Genomic DNA, 18,556 nt, shown 5'->3' on the forward strand with positions numbered 1-18,556 from the left:
AGACTAGGACCCAGGTGCTAGACTAGGTCTAGAACTCTCCAGTCCAGGGTTCTTTGCGCTACAACTCCAAGGTCCACACTAGACTGAAACTGTAACCACTTGCCTGCAAACTGTAACTGCAGCAACGTGTAAATAACTTTGTAGACAAAATTGCTACATCTTTCTTTCCCTTGGCACAAAATATGGTATCCTTGAATCTGCCAAGATTACAATGTTGCAGTAGGAGGGCCTCCTGCGCCCGCCCGGTTTTAGGCGAGGACCAGCTACCCGGGTCCCTTCTCCCATCTCCCGGCTTCTAGTCTCCAATGACGTCAAAGTCGCGGGAGCGCGCGGGCCGGGGGAGGGAGGGGCGGCGTTCCAGAGGCCGGTTCCGGTTTTCTCCAGTCCCGGCCGCGAGCAAGAGGGAGCTCGAGAACAGGCGCCAGGGTCGCGGCGATGTGCGCGTGCTCAGAAAAGGGACAGGGCGGGGGGAGAGGAAAGGCGGGCCCGCGAGGAGAGGCTCGGTGGTTGGCCGAGGCCGCACCAACGGGGCTCCCCAGCCGGTCTGGCAGGGGTAAAACAATAAGAGTGGGCGGTGGTAAAGGGGGCGGGACCCCAGGGTTCTCTGTCGCTCAATGCCAGAGCCCGGCGCGGAGGAAGGAGGGGAGTCGGGGAGAGAGGGAGCGAGAGAGCCACGCGTGCGCGCGCCCCGCAGGACAGCGCCCGAGACTCGCTCCGGGGGTTTTTGTTGCGTCGGGGAGGCCGGGCCGAGCGGAGCGAACGCGGAGCAGCCGCCGCAGCCTCTTCCGTGAACTGAGTCTGTTCCTCGGCTGGCCTCCGCCGCTGTTGGTTGGAGGTGTGTGTGTGTGCGTGTGTAAATGTGTGTGTGAGCTGGGGGGGGGCTGGTGTGTTGGCCGGGAGGGCACTAACTGCTGGCGCACCCCGGCTCGAGGCAACCGTCTGGCGCGAGCCGCGCGGGACATTGTTCTGGCCGGCGCCGCGGGCCTCCGGGGAGAAAGCGGGGAGCGTAGACCCGGCCCCGGGGCGGGGGAGGGGGGGCAGCGGCTGCGGCCGGCGCCGCCCTGCCCGGGGTGGGGGGGCCAGGCGAGAGTCGCGGCCTCCGGGCACCATTGCTGCCAGCCAGCCCCCGAGCCGGCCGGGCTGGGGGCGCCGGCGTCACCCCCTCCTGCATCCGTCCTTCCCCGAGTGGGGGAGGGGGAAGGTCCTCCCCCCTCCCCCTCTCCCTCCCCCTCCTCCTCCTGCTCCTGCCCCTCCGCGGCCTCTCTTTGCAGGTGGGAGGCCTTTCCTCCCTTTCCGCAGCCCCTCACTGCTGGAAGCTCATCCCTCCTTCCCCACACCCGGAAACGGACCTGAAGGGACTTGCTCCCCAGGACTCGCTCAGGATGCGTTTCTCCTCCGCACATTTGCAGGGAAGAATTAATTTAGGGGGTAGGGGAAATAGGTAGGCCATCCTTTTGGCTGTTTCTATTTAGATAAAAAATAGTGAAACCTAATTTTTAATGGGTTTTTAGGGGGGGAGGATGTTTTGTTTTGCCTTTTTTGAGTGATATATTTTGTGCTGATTCCCTTTAATCGTGATATCCAGGCTCTCTTGGTTTTGTTATGTGATGGGCACGTTCACTTTAGAGCCCACCACTGTCTGCCTCCAATCTACCTTTGCGGCCATGTTTTATGATACACGTCGTGGGTTCTGTATTCCATCCCTAGCTAAACCTCAGTGCTAGCCATTCCAGATCCTGTTTCTTTCCACCCTGCCTCTAATAGGCTCCTTCCATACATCCTTTAGGGCCAGATCAAGCATCACCTTCAGAAATATCCCCTGCTCTCTCCCCCCGCCCCCAGCTGGAAATGATTTCTTGCAGTAATCTGTATTGCCTCTCTGCCTCTCTTACCCATGTATGTTACACTGTTCTAACTTGTATCACGTTGTAACTTTTCATTTTTTTTATTTCCGTGTTTGTTTTATCTAAACCTCTCCTAGATTGTAAACGTCTGAAGCTTACGTCTTGTGGCCTCGATGGGGGTGGGGGTGGGGGTGGGAGGACGACAGGAGACGACAACGGAGATGGTGGCGGCGCAGCAACTGCTGGAGGTTCTTCATCTTTGTCTCTCTAGGGCCTTGCATGGAAATAGATGTTCAATAAGTGTCTGTTAAAGTGGATTTCAGTGGATGGGTATTATGGTATATGCTGTTGCATAATATAACGCGGATGGATGACCAGAAGCGTCCTCCTACAGTTGTTCATCAAAGTGCAAGAATTGCATATACTTGGACCTTTGTAATGCTATACTTTTGAAGGGAGAACGGCCTTACAGTTTGCTTTCCCGAAAGAGTATGGAAATTCCTGCCCAAGTCTATATTTGCCTCTTAATTTAAACTTCATTATGTGAAGAAAATGACCTAGCTAAATATTCTGTGGGCCTTTGGGCATCTAATAAAGCTGCTGTTTTTAATTGAATTCTGACAGGTAACCTGGATTTGAACCCGGAAGGATGATGATTCTCCAGATGAAATAATCTTTTAATATAATAACATTTTATTTCTAGGATGGCCATATGTGGTCTTCCTGATTTCCCTTGATGATTTACTTTGGAAATGCTTCATTAAGAACCTTTGTAGTTCGTTGTCCAGTATGTATGCCTATCTGACGTCTATCATGGTTCAAGTGGAAGTATATAAGTTGAGAAACTGTTTTAAAGAATTATTAATGCCATCAACATTAAGGTTTACAACTGAAAAAAATTATTATGGTAGGGAGCAGAGAAGAGATTTTTATAACTGATATCAGGTATCCTTGGTAGAAAAGGTGTGGGGAAAGGCCAACCCTAATCTCAAATGTAGATTAGGATTCTTTTGGCAGTTTGAGCTACTGAATAATACATTCCTATCATCATGTAACATCCAATCTGTGTTTCAAATCTTTTTCTCATTGTGGCCAGCATTTTATATACTATACAAAATTCAGAATGTTGCTTTTTTTTTTTTTTAGCATTTTATTAATGCAGCTAACTCAAGTTTTATCATTAGCCTTTGAATATTTAAATTTTATATCTCTACTCAAATATAGCATTCATGCCTTAGAAACCTCTTTTCACAAAACCTTTTGAATTTTTTGATATTATTCTTCATTTTTCATGTGATTAAACTGAGACTTAATGGGTTTTGACTTACCCATAGGGTTGTCACACAAGCAAGCATTTTGTAAACTCATTAAAGAATATGCTTGAGTTTTGGTTTCTCTGGGATTTTCAAATCCATCCTTCCATTGACTTCTTTTTTCTTCAGCAAGCATTTAAAAATGCCTCTTAGATCCAATTGCCCTGAAAGACTTTGAGGATTCAAAAACTGCCTGCAAGGAACTTCTTGCTGTGCAAAATAACTGCTCTTGCCATTTTAAAAAGTTTTTTTTGCCATTTACAGCTCCATTGAGTTAAAGGTGGAGTGTTTTAAAGACTTGAAGATGGATATCTTTTTATATTGCATTTACATCCCTTAAAATCAAGGCTTAATTGCCAGCTCTTAACCTGTTTTCTATTATTAGGTCAATAAATTTTTTTTTTAGTCTACTAGCTGAAAACTTGGTTCTACCCCATGATGCCAGCACTGGCCTGCAAAATGGTATTTACTGATTTTTGTTTCTTTTTGGATCTTTTAATCTGTGTTGCGCCACTCCTCCCCCCTCCCTCCATGATTTTTATTGATCTCACTTAATTTCCATGTCTTTTGTTTGATTTGGGTCCTGTGACATAGGGTGTGATATAGAATCCTGGAATAGTCTCTGCTTTTCTGAGTTTGCTTAGTAGCTTGGAAGAAACTTACTGTAGATGGCCTGGGCTCCAGTGAAGTTCTTGCAACTTTAACCAGGCAAAACCTCAAATATCTGTTGCCTCGGTAAACTGGGAAAGAAGCCTTGCCTTCCTCCCAGGGTTGTTAAGATAATTAAGTAAGAGATGGGAAAGCACTTTGGACACAGGCCATAAGTGTTACATGGTTGTATTGTGGCATTATTCTTCTAGTGCTATTGATAGAATCCTAGACCTTTGAATGTGGTCTTGAATTTTACCTGATGTTTTACCTGATGTATGATACTTTACTACTCTTGATATATTGCTCTCATTGTAAAATTTCAGAGTCTGCTTATCAACTTTGATTATGGCTGAGAAATTTGGGGCTTGGAATAAGCAGGAGACTATTCCACAAAATCCTTTTTTTACCTGGGACTCTAGGACTTAGGTATTATTTGTGAAGCTCTGGTTGTTTTGAGTTTCCCAGAGGAGATTTTTTCATCTCCAGGTAAGAAATAACTTGCTTACACGGCAGTGCAAAAATTGGAATGGGCTGCCTCAATCAGTCAGCAAGCATTTATTGGGGAGGTACTGTGTGTCTCAGGCATAAAACTCAAGGTCACTGCCCTCAAGGAGCACACTTTTTCTGAGGGGAGAGTGGGAGTTGGAAAGACATGTATCTATACATGCAGAATAAATGGGGAAGGCCTGAGTAGCTGGGGGATCTAGGGAAAAACCTCCTGTGAAAAGGGGCACTTGAACTAAGGCTTCCAGGAGTCAGATGAGAAGAGAATTCCAAGGAAGAGGAACAGCTAGGGGATAAGTCTCCTACTAGAGGAGCAAACAGAAGTAGTGCCAGTGCGCCTAGGCAAGAATCCATGTGTAAAGGAGTGAACAATGTGGGAAGGGCCAGGTCATGAAAAGCTTTGAATGTCAAATAGAGCTGTTTATATTGTATCCTAGAGGTAATAGAAATTCACTGGAGTTCGAGAGAGACAGACTGACATGGTCAGACCTGCACTATTGGAAAATTACTTTGGCAGTCATATGAAGGATGGATTGGAGTGGGGAGAGATTTGAAGTCAGTTAAGAAGCATTTATTAAGTCCTTACTGTCAGATATTGCACTAAGCCACAGCAGTCCCTGTTCTCCGAGAGCCCATTCTAATGAAGGAGACAGAAATAATGTAGGTACCTCCTCGATATGACAGTGGACACAGACCTACTCATGTAATCCTAGTGATCTCATGGGAAGGTACTAGTTTTGAGGACTAAGAAAAGTTTCCTGCAGAAGGTGGGATCTGAGATGAGTGTTGAAGTAAAGGAAGGAATCCAGACAAAAATGTGAAGATGGAGAGCATTCCAGGCGTAGGGGAGATAGTTAGCTTGTGCAAGGGTGGCAGAATAGGAAATGTCAGGTGTAAGGAGCACCATAATAGGCCAGTGAGCCAAGAGTGCATGGAAGGAAGTAAAGCGTTAAAAACCACTGGAGAAGTAGGAAGGGGCCAGGTTATGACAAGTTGTAGTTTTTGTTTTTGTTTTAAATGCCAGTAAGAGGCCTTTGTAATGAGCAACCATTGGAATTTGAATAAGAAATGACTGTAGGTAGACTGAGGCTTTAGGAAAATCACCTTGGCAGCTGAACTAAGGAGAAACTTGAGGCAAGAAGAGCAATTAGATGATAACGCCTGATCTCCAGCCATGGCTCTAGCCTGAGTAACTGGGAATCTTGAGGTCCTTAATAATAATAGAATGGGAGAGGGAAGGTTTGGGTAAAAGATAATATTGTTCAGTCATGCCTGAACGTGTCATTCAGTCATGGACCATACTGTCCATGGGGTTTTCTTGGCAAATTTACCAAGCTATTTCCTTCTCCAGAGGATAATGACCTCTGTCCAAAAGACAGTTGGTAACGTGAGACTGAAAGGCTGGAGAGAGAATAGTGCTGGACTTATAGATCTCAGAGTGATCTGCGTAGAGATGAGAATTGAAGCCATGATTCCAAGTGAGAGTGTAGAGATACAAAAGAAGACCTGAGATGGAGCCTTGGGAGACACCCAAGGTTAGTGGATATGATCTGGGTAAAGATTAGGCAGAGGAAACTGAGAAGGGGTCAAGACAAGTAGGAGAACCAGGAGGAGAGAAATGCCATGAAACCCAGAGAAGAAAAAATACCTGGGAGAAGAAGGTGATCAACAGGGTCCAAGGCTGTCAGAAATCAAGAAAGATGAGGACCGAAAGAAGTAGAGTTGGTCGTTAAGGGGTTGTGGTAACTGGAGATTGCTGGTTCAGTTGAATGATGAGGTCAGATATGAAATCAGACTGCAGAGGGTTTAGGAGAGATTAAAAAGAAAGTGGAGGTACTGAAGTATGCATGATTTTTTTCAAGTACGTCAGGAAAGGGGGGGCATAATAGATTTGGGGGTTTTGTTTTTTAAGTTTGGAGGAGGTATTCATTGAGTACTGAGAAGAGCTTGTTGATAATGGAATGTTTGAACATAAGAATGAGTTAGTGGTTCTAAGACTTGAGTGAAGAACTTGGTAGAACCAGAGTAGTGGCTGTGTTAGTGGAAAGAAGGATCATAAATTTGTTGTTTGATCATTTTCAGTCATGTCTGACTTTTCATGACCCTGTTTGGGGATTTCTTGGCAATGATATTGGAGTGGTTTGCCATTTCCTTTTCCAGTTCATTTTACCAATGAGGAAACTGAGGCAAACAGGGTTACGTGACTTTCCCAAGGTCACACAGCTTGGAAGTGTGAGGCCAGATTTGAGCTCAGGATGATGAGTCTTCTTGACCCCAGACTTGGCACTCTATCCACTTCATACCCTAGTTGCCTCCAGGATCACAATAGGTTCCCCTTACTGCAGTTTTTCAGCTAGTTGGTGGTGTTGTGGAAGGTATTCTGGGTTAAGTGTGATTTGGCGTAGAGAGCCTCAGAGGCCTTTTTTGAAGGCTCCAGATTATAGAGAAAGAGGCAGCCTTTGGAAGGTGCTGCTCCAAAGCGTATTTAGAGAGACAGTTGTGCTGCTCAAAGTATTTGGACTTGGAGTCAGCAAGGACTGAGTTCAAATCCCACCTCACACTCACTGGCTTTGTGACCCTGAACCATTCAGTTAAGCTCAATAAAATAAGAATAATAACAACACCCACTTTACAGGGTTTTGTGAAGAACTTGGCACATTTTAGCATCGTCCTTATCATCCTTATTGTTCTAGTTCCATTCTGCCAATAGTTGTGTGACTTGGACAGGTCATGTGATATTTTGGATCTGTGGAACCATTCAGAGTCTTCTTTTTAGTTCAACTAGAACTTAACAGATTATAATATTACTTCCCTTTTTTCCAGTGTAATATGAGGGGAGTTAGCATAGCTGGCGGGTAGATGGCACTAGAGCTGAGTTAGGAAGACCTTTAGTCTTTGAATCCTGTCTCAGACACTTACTTGAAGCTGTAGGATCCTGGACGTCCATCTTATCTTTGTGTCAGTTTCTTTACCTTTAAAATGGGGATAATAATAGCACCTGCCTCAGTGAGATCAAAAAGAGATAATATATGTAAAGAACTTTGCAAAACTTATGAATGTTAATCCTAAATTCCCTTCCATCTCTAACTAGATTCTGTAATGATGTATCTATACACAAAGCCTGGGTACAGAGGGAATTGGGGAAACCTCCATCCTGACAAAGCGGCTCTTTCTCAGATCTGAGCTGCTGGAAGAAGAGGTAGGCTCTGAGGAGTACCTTGGCTATATACTGCCAAAAGGGAGATAGGAATTTCTCTTTCCATTCTTCCAGGGTGAGAAAAAAAAGACAATATCCAGGAATGCATCCCTTTTGTATCAGGGGTACCAAGTTTCTGGAAGCAAAATGTGTATTCTGTTAAGAGGGATATTACTGCACTGTCCCCACACCCTCCTCAACATAATACAGACATACTTCCTACTCTAGTAAGTGCTTTTAAAAAATGGTCTGTTATGTGTCATTTGATTTAGCATCTTCCATTTATGCCAAATGTTGGGCAGCTTTCCCTAATATATGGAAGGAGATTGTTGCCAAGAAAATCTTTAGTTTTTTTGTATTTTTGGTAGAAGCTATATTTATTTAGAGATGACTATTCTTAAATTTCTCCTGAGGAGGTCATTAAGGTCTTGATTTTATAAATCTAAATAACTTGTATTTTCAGGACCACATAATGATTTTCCTTTGTTTCTCTTTCCACCCACTTTTGGTCATTTAAGGACTCCTTCAAATCTCCCAGAAGGGTGGGCAAGGATGGGGAAAGGAGACAAAAGTCTAAAATCAGTTGCCTTTGCTAATTTTCTTCAGAAATCACCTTTCACTTCCCATCTTCAGATTTTTTTATTTTTGGAGAGTGGATGATAAGGGGAGATGTTACAACTATTGGGTAAATTAAGGAGGAGATTTCACCAATTCAGAGATAGAAATGGAAACAGTGATACAATGCGTAGAATTATTCTCCTCATTGAATCGCCTCAGCATGTCTTTGTGCATACAGTTTGCACGTGTTTGCAGTTAGCTGTAACTATCAACTCCTAGGATGATCTGCAGCAACGTTTTAATCCCAGTTCAATTTATTCCCCAGCCATCTAACTCACTTCTGAAAGACTTTTATATCCATCGGCATGGAATGCTGAGCATGTTGATGTTGTTCAGTCTTTTCAGTCATGTCTGATTCTTCATGACCACACTTGGGGTTTTCTTGACAAAGATACTGGAGTGGTTTGCCATTTCCTTCTTGAGCTCATTTTACAGATGAGGAAACTGAGGTAAACAGTTAAGTGCCTTGCCTAGGCACCTACATGAGGCCAGATTTGAACTCAAGTCTTCCTGACTCCAGGTCTGGCACTTTATCCACTGTGTCATCTAGATGCTGATTAGGGTTAATATTTTGAAAAAAGATGATTTTACTGACCTGTAATTAGGGCTGTAATAGTTATAAATTTGAGCATCCCCATCTATGTTTTCTCTGTCTATGTCTTCTCCATCATCTCATTGCATATATTTAAGATTTCTTAAGGACCATGCCTTAAACCCAAATCACTCTGGCTCTAATTGAGTGGCCAACAGTAGATCCTTGACCAACTCCTGCTTAGTCATTTTTGGGGCCCTGATTGGTTCAGAGTGTATGTAAATAGCAATTGTTTCTGTTTTGGCCAGAAACTCTGAGGGTCTCTGTCTCACAGATTGATTTTTTTTTTTTTTTGACTAGGTAAAATAGGCCATTTTCTAGCCATAATCACTGAATGGGCACTGCCTCAGTTAAATTGAGACCTGTTAAAGACCTTAACTTAAAAAGCCCAAGGTCTCCCACTGCATCCAAGACCATCTCCAGTCCTGATTTGGAGGAGAAAGTGAGGCTGGTGACTTTGCACAGCCCTCCCTTAAATTCATTTCACCTGCATGTCATGGCATTACCTCCCTGATGTCATGGTCCTCTGTGAGAACAGGACAAATTGAGATAACAGCAGGACTTGGATTAGCGTAATAGGAGTGGTCATAGGGTGGCAGGTTGGACATGAAAGAGAAGGAGAAGGAAAAGATGATTGCAAAGTTTCCAGCTTGATTAGCACTGTGTTAACTGTGGACAGAAATGATAGCTGAGAGGGTGAGTTGGGAGAACTGAAACAGTCAGGGCTTGGTGACGTGTGACACTGCAACATGAAAGCAGAAGAGATCCTTGAGGCAACTGACATTTCAGAGCCAGAGTGAAGATGAGAGGTTTGAGTCATTTATTTGGAGGTGACCTTTAAAGTCATGATAGGGGTCTAAGCTTAGCTTCAGGAGGATGCTTATGGGTGAGGGATCAGAGAGGTTCTAACAGAAGTGACAAGTATTGGCCTGAAAAGTTTCATGGTTACATCACGAATGGAAGAACAAGAGGTTTCTGCTGATGGAGAAAGATGAGAACTAAAAAAATGCCATTCATTTGGCAGAGTTCATTTGGTTGCTTTTAAGAAACAAGTTTTGAGTAAATGCTTGGGGGAAAGATTGCAGGGTTTGAGGAATGACTGTGATATGAAATGGATGTGGGTGTAAACCACAGGAAAGGAGGACAGTTTGGGAGTAGGTCAGGCAGGGTTAAGTGAAGATTATTTGTTCAAGAGTAGAGGAACCTGAGCATGTTCGAAGGAAGCTGGCAAGGAACCTGTGGAGAGGCTAAAGAATGAAGCTAGGAACTATAGAAAGCTATCCCAGGAACTCTAAGGGGAGTGGACAGTTAAAGAGATGGGGTAAAGGAATTATAGAAGGCAAGGTTTTAAAGATTCTCCTTTACTCTAGTTCCAAAGCCATTACCCGTCTTGCCCACATCAACTCTCACTTGGACACTATAGCAGTTATCCAGACCCTTTCGTCTCTGGTTCGTTGCAGCTGCCAAATCAAGATTCCTAAAGCACTTGTCTAACCATGTTACTCCTTTGTTCGAGAATTTTCAGAGGTCTCCTTCTTGCCTCTAGGATAAAATACAAACTCTTTTAAAACTCTACAATCTGGCTTCAGCATATCTTTCTATATTTATTTCACATTACTTTATTTTCCTTAAGCTGCTGTATCTTCCAGCTAAACTGGCTGTTTCTGGGGTTGGAATGGAAGTTGGGTAGTAAAGATAATTTATTTTGAGCCTAGTCAGTACTATTAAGAGAAACAGGCAAATTAAATGGAGGAACAGAGACTGATTTAGGGGAGAGGGGATGAATTTGCTTTTTGATATTGAGTTTGTGGAAGTGAGGATATGCAAGTAGAAATAACCATTCAGCACTTGTAAATCTAGGCCTGGAGGCTGTGGCGAGAGACATTTTGGATTCATTCACATAAGAGGTGATTGCTGCATCTGGGGAGCAGGGAAAGAGTTTGTTTTTTAATGATGGTGGAGACTTGAGAATAAAGATTTTTTTAATCTGATGGAAAAGGAGAGATTGAGGCTGCAAGAGAGAAAGGAGCAGGGGAGGGTACTGATGAGCACAGGATGAGTTTAGCTTTGGCACAGATGACGTCCATTTATTCCTCAGCAAATGGAGCAAATTGTGAGACTGGGTGAAGGTGTAGATGAATTGTGGATCTGAGGGTGCATCATGTGACTGGTTTCCCAGGAAATTAAAAAGTGCAGGATCCTACTGAGAATGAGAGGAAGGGCAGAGAAGGGGCTGGGTGCTGGAAGAGAAATGAGGGGGTTGGAATAGTTGCCCCTGGGAATGCTGTGGAGCAGGGTTTATCATGAGTTAGAAAGCAACCTTTGGGGCTCCAAGTGAGCTAAGATAGAATCTGTATATGCTTAACTTTTAAAATGAAAACATGATATGCACCTAGATAAAGGAAAGCACATAGAGCCAAACTTAAGTAGACTAAATTGGTAGGTTTTTTGTTTTGTTTGTTCAAGGTATGTTCTCATATTATCTCTCTTCCCCCCTCATCCCTCCCCCCCCAAAATAAATCCCACATAGCACTTTGTACTCTTGCTTGCTCAGGATGTTGACCACTCAAGGTAGCACACTACCTTGAGCCTGTGTGGTATTTGTTATAGCTAAACAAATAAGAGTAACCTTTGGTTATTTGCTAATATCTGTTTATATTACATTTGTGGGTAAGTTAACATTATGTTAGATATAGGTTGGATTGCGTTTTAAGTTATAAGTATCTTATTCTCTTCTTGATCCATCCCCCATTCTTCTTCCCTGCCCCCCCATGATCATATCTCAATTCTCAGCCACACATTACAATCATTTGGTATTATGATATGGGTATGTATGTTTATGTGTGTATGTTTCCATATATGAACATGATTTTCCAATTCTTTGTAGTGCGTGCGCACGCGCGCGCGTGTGTGTGTGTGTGTGTGTGTGTGTGTGTAGCCAGATGTTTGCTTTTATGTAACTAGCCACTCAGGGTTATTCTCTCCCTGCCCTCCCCTCCCTATTTCTTACAGAAGTGGTTTCCTTAACTCCTAACTACTCATTTGGGAGTAGGAAGATCTCTGCACCCTTAGTTCTGTAGTAGTATTTTAGTTTGTAGCCCCTGACTCTGATTCCCACGTCTCGTTCCCATGTTGGCCAGTTACTCAGACAGTAAAATCTGTTTAAGCCGAAAGAGATCCTAGCACTTTATTTTGAATTTGTATTTTTTTTGAGGCCTTTTGTTTTAAAATCACATTCATTTCCAAATGTATTGCTCCCCAGTCATCCTTTCCTTATGACAGAGATTTATAAAGAAAACAAGCAATTCAACAAAACCAACTGTCTGATCTCCTAGGTAGATTTCTTCACCTCACCACCATCCTCAGTTCACCACTTCTCCCATGAAAGGAAAGGGAGTTGCTTTTTCATCTCTTCTCAGGAGCCAAGTTTGGTCAATATGATTGACACAGCATTCAGTTTCATTTTTTGGGTATGTTTTCCATTTATCATGTTGGTATCATTGTGTATGTTTTCTGGATTCTGCTCATTTCACTCATTTCACTTCCTAAGTGCAGCCTTCTGTGAAATTATAAGTAGATCCAGAAAGACCATATGCAAAATTATTAAAACAATATTAACGGAAGAACCATAAAAGAAACTCTGTGCTGTGTTGTTAAAACAACCAAGTTTGTCCCTAAAAAGAGATGACAATATGCATCTCTCCTTTGCGGAAGTGATATTGCAAGGTATACTCTCAGATTTGATGTGTTTCACTCAACTGCTTTTCTTCCTCTCATTTAAAAAAATTCTCGTTCTAAGAAATGACTTTGTTGGGGTAGGAAGGAGAGAGATATTTTGAAAGGAAGGTACTATAAAACCAAAAAAATTAGTTAAAAAATTTAAAGGCATATGGAGGGGGAAAATATACTGCAAATTCTTAATAATTTGTTTCTTATACTTCAATAATATTGCCCCACATGCCTGTACTACATGTGGTTCAGCCATTCTCAAGTTGATTGGTAATCTAATTGACTTTTGTTTCCATTTTTTTCTTCCTGAAATAAAAGTGCTTTTAATTATTTGGAATATATGGAATATTTCCATCTTGGAAGTCCTTAAGGTTCTTTACCAAGTAGTGGTATCTTAGGATCAAAGGGTATGGACACTTGTCTCCTTAAAAAAAAAAAGAATTCCATACTGCTTTCCAGAATGATTGGACTAATTCTCAGTTCCACAGTGTATCCCCATTTTTTTCAGTTGTTTTTTTTTTTTCTAACCAGTGACTTGTAGCAGCCTTTTATGTGATGGTTAATAGTTTGCAATTGTTTTGATAATCATTTGTTCATCTCCTTTGGCTGTTGGGAAATGGATCTTGATCTTACTTATTTGTGTCAGCTTCCTGGCTGTTAGATCTTATTTGAAGGTCTTGACAATCATATACCTTCATCTTGACTATTAGACCTTTATCCGAGATAAGTGATTTCAAAGTTACTATTATTATTATTATTGACATTTTCACTAAATTCAACAAGGTTGCTCTGTGCCAGGTACTTTACTAAACTAGAGACCAAAAAAAATGGAATCCTGCCCTCCATGACTAAAGAATCTAATTTAAGTTCTTCTCTTATCCTAGCTGCATTGATTTTGTTTGTGTAAAAAACTTGCGTGCTGGTACTTTACTTTAAAGGCTTCAGTGCATAGATTTTATAGATGTGTTCAATGTTCCTACAGGATAGAGAATGAAAATTTTCTATAGTTGCAACTCTGTAAATGAGAGAGGGAAGATGTTTCTTTGATGCTGTACCAGTTTTATGTTACATGCCATCAGACAGCAGTTGGTCAGTGGGCTGTGAAGACATTTACATTCTGAACCACAACCAAGTCACTGACCATTTTAATTTGTTTGTTGTTGTTTTGGTGGACCTTTCAGGATATTCATATTCCCTCAAGTCTTTATTGTAGTCCAAGAAAATTGTTAGAGGAAGTATATATGATAAATGTAAAGCACTTTATGTTCCTGGAACCATTATTTAAATCATTTATTATTAGCATCTGTGTATTTTTTGTCATCTCTTCAGTCTGATCATTCTTGTCTTCCTGTCTTCTCTTTTTTTTTGACCTCTTACCAGCTTGTCATTTCATTGTACTTATAGCCAGCTATGTAGGAATATGGGCAATATTTCATTTTTTAAAAAATTAGCTAAACCCTGTTTATATATTAGTCTTATGTGTATGTATTTGTTTTGTTTATTGCTGTCTTTGAAAAATCTTAACTTTTATATCACATTTGCTAAGAAGAAATTATAAGAAATTTTTTGTTTTTCCTGAAATCAGCTATCCCATTAATGTCTGTAGATGTTTCCATCACTTTATGTAGGTGAGAACCTTAGTGATCAGTTACTCTCACTCCTTTACTTTACAAGTATGAGGAAACAGACACACAAAGTTGTGATTTGAATCAAGGTCTTCTGACTCTCCAGAAAGCCTTTGGGAAAGATATCTCACCTAAATAGATGGGGAAAATTACCTGTAGCATGGAGAATAAGAGAAGTGCTCAGAAACATTATGTAAGAGTATGTATACTGAGCACTTTTCTAAAGTATGTACAATCTGTAAATTTGGTTTTTTAAAAAATGTCCTCTTATCTTTCTTATTGTCTAACAGTGAACATTGTGCACTCTTCTTCCTGTCTCATGTCTGTACAGCTTAGCAAATACTCAATTATGTATGAAAGGCAGTGTGACTCCTACAAAGCAGATCTGAGGTAGTTTGAGGAGCAGTTCTTTAGATGATCTGTGCTTTACAAAGAATCAGTGACTTTATTCTAATTCTTTGGAAATTGTACAGCTAAATATTGCTAAGGATATATGTGAACTTGACTTTTAGTGACAAAAATTAACTCATTGATTTCTTCCTCTCATTGCCATAGCTTTGGGTATTTTACCTTCAGCACTTCTACACAAAATATGGTACTTACTCTAGGTGTAGAACATTGACCTTGAGCTGAAAGACGGGTTCAAGTTCTATTTTCTTGCTGTGTTATCTTGGGTAAGTGACTTTGCCTGAGTTTCTTCATCTGCAAATAAGAGGTTTGGATTAAATTATTTGGGTTGACACAGCTTTACCATTCTGTGATTCCAAGAGCAGGAGTGGCAAAAGAGAAATACAATATTCATTAGCAGCTCTTGGAATTTTTTTAGGGGAGATTTGACTTCAAATGAGCTTTGAAAAAAATATCTTTCCTACTTTTGTGGTTTTTTGTTTTGCTATCGGTCATCTTCACTACAATTCAATATGAGCATAAGCCACTCTCGGGCTTTATAAAAGCCAGATTTCAGGGAAAATTGCATCCGCATTATGGTACTGACTGGTAGACAAGACTTTGCCTATTTTTTTTTTTAACAAATGAGAGTTCATTGAGACCTTGATAAGTGTATGCCCCATTGATCTATCCTAAATTTGGTTCTCCAGAGTGTGTATAGACGTATTGGCTTTTGTGAGTACGCAGGTATAAAAAAATGAAATAATCTTTGAGTTAGAATGGGCATGAATGGCAGCATAACTGAACTGTGGCACAAAATCCAAGTCAGGGAGTCATTCAGCCTCTACTTGAGTATTTCCAGTAATATTGTTTCTGTAGCTAAGTGGGAAAGATGTTGGCAAGCAGGAAAGCATCTGTGAAGGTGAGGGGTGAGAAAACTCAGAACCCTGTAAATGAGGTTTGGAGGCTTCCAGAGGCAAATGACCACCCTACTGCTGAAATAACTGAAATGTTCTAAGGAAGATGGATTAGGCACCTTATACTTGACTCCAAAGGGAAAACAAGTGCTTGCTGTGTGCCTAAATTGTGCTAGGTATTGGAAATGCAAAGACAAGAAGGAAGCTAGTCTTTACCTTCAGGAAGCTTATATTTTGTTGGTCAGAAACATGTGAATAGTTAAATAATAAGTACAAATTATATGCAAAATAATATTGGGGGCAGAGTGGGAGCACTGCTAACAATTACAGAGGCCCAAAATTTTTGTTGCAGGTGGTCCTTGAGCTGAGCTTTGAAGGGAAGTAGGGAGTCTAGGGGATAGGAGAAGGGGAGCCCATTCCAGGTCGGGAGAAACCTTTTGCAAAAAGGGTTGGGGTGGAATATTGAATGGAAATCATTTTGGCTGGAATGCACAGTAAGTGAATAATAAGAAAGAAGTCTAGAAAGATAGATTGGAACAATATTGTGAAAGGACTTCAATGTCTAATTGGGGTTTGTATTTTATCTTGAAGGCAATAGAAGGCCCACTGGAACTTCTTGAGTTTAGGGGTGACATTTGGCTATACTATATATATATATCTGTAGATCTATAGATATAGATACCTATATCTATATCTATATATATATGCTATAGAAATGAAACATCAACTTTGTCAAGATTGAATTGGAGAAGAACAGGAATGTAGATAGGAAGACCAGTCAGCAGTCTAGTAGAGAGGTGTTAGGGCCCAACATCCTGTGATATGGGTAAAGAGATTTGGCCACTGATTGTTAGGGATTGTGAGAGTGAGGAAAGTGGTGAAAATGACTTGTAGACTGCAAACCTGGTTGACTTGAAGGATGGTAGTAGTGCCTTGGACAGAAATAGGGAGTTAGGAAGAAACATGAGTTTGGTGGGGGAAAGCTAATACTTTCTATTGCATATGTTGAATTTCAAATGTCTCTGGGACATTCAAGTAGAACTTGCCAGCTATTGGAAAGTTACTCCTTACATTGAGCCAAAATTTGCTTAATTTCCCCTTTAAAGCAAGCATAATAAGGCTAATCTTAATCCCTGTTCTACAGAACACTTCAAATATTTCAGCAAAAGGGTGATCATTTATCCCTGTAAGCCTTAGGAGTTTTGGGTTTTCTTGCCTTTCTGGGACCTTCTTGGATGTGTTCCTGATGGTTAGCATCCTCCCAGAAACATGGAACTTAACTCTAGAAACAGTATTTCAAATGTAGTTGGAACCATGTTTTTCATTCTGGTCACAATCATTAATATTCCTGTATATTTAGTGTTGTGATCTTGCCTTTGGTACTCTGTTTTATACTTTGGTTGATATGTATAATTGGGTAGTGAAACAGTTATCTCTGAATCTTGTATGATTTTAACATGTGTGGAAGAGAGCTGGTGTATAGACTATTTCAGATGCATTTTTTACATTCAGCAAATAAACACAGTAGTATCGTATTTTCTCTTTCAGGCAGTTGTGTGTCACTAAGGATGGTTTGCTTTAAAATATAATTAGTTAGCAAAAACCTGTTTCTCTTTCACGCTTTCATTAAGGAATTATTTGATGTGTTCATTGTTCTCGTGTCTTTGTAGAAGGCATTTTGGAGAGGAAGCTATGTAGACAGTGAGATCTTTCAGATGCTTCCGTTGTGCTCGCTGCATTAAACTCCCAAGTATTGTCAAGCTCGATCTCTTGAAGGAATTAGTCCTAACTTGCCATAGAGGAAAACCAAATAGGAAAAGAGGTCTTATTGACCTATATACCATCTGTGTGGTCTAATGGACACACAGGGAGATTTTGTCCCCCAAGTATATTTATCCTAGACAGATTGCATTTGGTCCAGAATTGAATCGGCAGAAGAGAGTTAGCTGAATTGGCTTTGGGGAGTCCTCTTGAATGATGGCAAGTTTTTCTGGAAAACAAAGAGCCATCTTAATTCTTCTCGTGGATCAACCTTAATTATTGTACTTCAAGAGCATTTAACTTCCTTTTTATCCTTTACGTTTACATTGATATTGTATAGCTTGTTTGTACTTGTTCTGTTTATTTCACTCTCAGTTCATATAAATCTTCACATAATTCTCTACATTTATATTTGTTATTTCTTGCTGCACAGTAGTATTTTGTTACGTGCTGCTTTTTTTTAGTCATTCAGAAATCAAAATTGGGAACCTTCTTTGTTTCCAGTTTTTGTACTATCACAAAAAAGTACAGGCCCATCTTTTTTAGTACTAATTTTCTTCTTGTGATGTTATACTTCTTCAAAACACAGAATACCATAATTCCCAAGGAATTAAAGTTGCAGTTTACACACAGGACAATAGACCATCACAGAACTTGATAGTTGAAAGAGGCCTTATAGACCATTTAGTCTAGTCTGTACCTGAAAAGGAATCCCCACTGGACTGGACCCAGGAAGTAGTCAGGTAACTTCTGCTTGAAGACCTGCCAGAAGCAGGGACTCGCTAACTCAGGGCAGCCCCGTCCTGATTTTGGATAGCTTTAGTGGGCAGGAAGTTTTTCTTGGCATCAAGCTTCCATTGACCTCTTTGCTATTTTCACCCATTCTTTCTCATTCTGCCTTCAGATCAGATCCCTGGGCAGCTAGGTGGCACAATGCATAGAGTGCGGGGCCTCGAGTCAGGAAGATCTGAGTTCAGAGCTGGTTTTGGACATTTAACTAACTGTATGACCCTGGGCAAGTCACTTCCTCCACTGTAAGGGAGGATAATAATAGCATCTACCTTCCAGGACTGTTGGGATCCAATGAGATGAAATTTTAAAGGCGCTCAGCACAGTACTTGGCACATGGTAGCTGCTGGATCAATACTTATTTTCTTCTCTCCCCTCCTCCCTTGTTTTCTTCCATGTCACAGCCCTTCAGATACTTGAAGATATGTCACGCATGCTCTGTGTTTTCTCCAGACTAAATATGCTTGGTTTCTTTAACCAAGATCCTCATGTAACTTGTACTAACGACCCTTTGCTATGTTGGTTACTCTCCTCTGGAAGCTTAATGATATCTGTAAACCATGGTGTGGAGCAAGTATTGAATATAACGTTCTAAATGATTGTTATTCATTTAGAGGGCAGAATACAGTA

The 18,556-nt window shown here is 41.2% G+C and overlaps 1 protein-coding gene across 2 annotated transcripts in view; it reads left to right on the forward strand.

The window, feature by feature from the left end:
- Nucleotides 1–561: 561 nt before the first annotated feature.
- G3BP2 (G3BP stress granule assembly factor 2) overlaps nucleotides 562–18,556 on the forward strand; it is a 40,915-nt gene continuing 22,920 nt past the window's right edge. The window contains exon 1 of one of the 2 annotated variants that reach the window (XM_072624232.1): nucleotides 562–835. The gene's annotated coding sequence lies outside the window, so the exon portion shown is untranslated. The remainder of the gene's footprint in view (nucleotides 836–18,556) is intronic. The other variant, XM_072624233.1, reaches the window with a different exon arrangement.

This window comes from Notamacropus eugenii, chromosome 7, assembly GCF_028372415.1.
Source record: "Notamacropus eugenii isolate mMacEug1 chromosome 7, mMacEug1.pri_v2, whole genome shotgun sequence".
Taxonomy (NCBI): domain Eukaryota; kingdom Metazoa; phylum Chordata; class Mammalia; order Diprotodontia; family Macropodidae; genus Notamacropus; species Notamacropus eugenii.